The sequence below is a fragment of the Monodon monoceros genome, unplaced genomic scaffold (genome assembly GCF_005190385.1).
Source record: "Monodon monoceros isolate NGI ecotype Baffin Bay Population unplaced genomic scaffold, NGI_Narwhal_1 Super_Scaffold_4, whole genome shotgun sequence".
NCBI lineage: Eukaryota > Metazoa > Chordata > Mammalia > Artiodactyla > Monodontidae > Monodon > Monodon monoceros.
This window is the reverse complement of record NW_021703781.1, coordinates 73,680,620-73,682,719: the sequence shown is the minus strand read 5'-3', so window position 1 is coordinate 73,682,719 and position 2,100 is coordinate 73,680,620. Positions and strand designations below refer to the sequence as shown.

General features: G+C 42.7%; 1 pseudogene; it reads left to right on the top strand.

Annotated features, from left to right (window-relative positions):
• Window positions 1-326: 326 nt before the first annotated feature.
• On the top strand, window positions 327-1,841 carry LOC114908741 (annotated as a pseudogene).
• Window positions 1,842-2,100: the final 259 nt, after the last annotated feature.

Sequence of the window (2,100 nt, the reverse complement as noted above, 5' to 3'; positions counted from 1 at the left end):
CAGCGTTTGTCCACGGTGACACAGCTAGGAGGTGGTGAAGTTAGAATTCATCTGATTGAACAGTCAAAAGAGTACGAATGGATGTTGAGAAGCCCAGGTCTGTCCAATAAACCCAACCCTGAAGGTGAGAGCTTAATAGTGAGAAAGAAAACGGAGTGACGAGACTGTAAGGGCTTCTATATTTGGGCCGCACGAGCCTGTGTGGAATAGGAATGGTGCTTTGCTGGTGCAAATTACAAAATAAGGACTGGGCGATAGGAACTGGTCCTGCTGCGGTTTTTCAGCACAGCTGGGTCTGGCCCAGAGGCGCTAAGATATACAGAAAAATGGAGTATATGACAGAACCCGTGAAGCACACACCTGGACACATCTCGTGCTGCGACCGTGGTGCCCCGATTAGTCCAAATCCTGCCAGTATTTGTGTGGCTTGTCTGCGAAGTAAAGTAGATATCAGCCAAGGCATTCCGAAACAAGTCTCTCTATCTCTCTGCAAACAATGTCAAAGATATTTCCAGCCACCAGGAACTTGGGCACAATGTGCCTTAGAATCCAGGGAACTTCTTGCTTTGTGTTTGAAAAAATTCAAAGCCCCTCTGAGTAACGTACGTCTTGTAGATGCAAGCTTTGTTTGGACTGAGCCCCGTTCTAAGAGACTTAACGTTAAACTAACTATTCAGAAAGAGGTGATGAATGGTGCTATCCTTCAGCAAGTGTTTGTGGTGGATTATGTTGTTCAGCCCCAGATGTGTGGAGATTGCCATAGAGTGGAAGCTAAGGATTTCTGGAAGGCTGTGGTTCAAGTCAGGCAAAAGACTTTGCACAAGAGAACCTTCTACAATCTGGAACAGCTGATTTTGAAATATGGCATGCACCAGAATGCACTGCGTATCAAAGAGATTCATGATGGTCTGGATTTCTGTTGTTCCTCAAAACAACATGCTCAGAAGATGGTAGAATTTCTTCAGTGTACTGTTCCCACTAGATACAAAGCCTCACAGAGACTGATCTCTCAGGATATCCATAGTAACACATACAAGTACAAAAGCACCTTTTCTGTGGAAATTGTTCCAATATGCAAGGATAATGTTGTTTGTCCATCTCCAAAACTGGCACAAAGCCTGGGAAACATGAGCCCGATTTGTGTGTGTGTTCGAGTAACCAGCGTCATCCGTGTCATAGATCCGAATCCCCTACAAGTTGCAGACATTGATGGGAACGCTTCCTGGAGTCACCCTTTCCATAGTTTATGCCACATCCCAAACAGCTAGAGGGGTTTATTGCTATGGAATGCAGCGTAGTCCGAGATCTAAAACGCAGTGCAGGTGCTGGAACGGTATCATAAAAGCATACCCTCGGGGAAGTCTGGGTACAGAAAACATCTGAAATGAGTACAGATAAACAGTATTTTTGGCGCACTCATTTGGGACATCTTCTGAATCCTGGAGACCTGGTGTTGGGGTTTGATCTGGCCAACTGTAACTTACATGATGAGCATATCAACAAAATGAAATCAGATAGAGTCCTAGATGTGGTGCTAATCAAGAAGAGCTATGACCGTACCAAACGTCAGTGTCTTAGAAACTGGAAACTGAAAGAGCTTGCAAGAGATAGAGAAAACATGGATACAGACGATGAAAGGCAATACCCAGATTTCCTTGAAGATCTGGAAGAAGATGAGGCAATTAGAAGAAGTGTGTATATTTATAGAGATTCAACGATTCCTGTGGAAAGTGACACAGATGATGAAGGAGCACCTCAAATTAGTCTGGCTGAGATGCTTGAAGACCTTCACGTTTCCCCAAGATGCTACTGGTGAAGAAGGTGAATTGATGATGACCTAAATGAGATCATGTTGTAGATGGTTTCCACATCCATAGGCTCAGAACGTTGGACAAAATAATTTTACTGTCTATTCTGTCTATGCCTTCATATTGAGAGAAGAGAAATGTAGTTTTAAACCTGAATAAATATGACTATTTTGATTGCTCACTCGAAGCACTGAAAAAGGTTGACGGTTTGGAAGTTTTAGATTAAAAAATATTATGCAGAATGTAATTATTACTGATATTTATTTACATATGGAAGTTTATCGGCTTACTT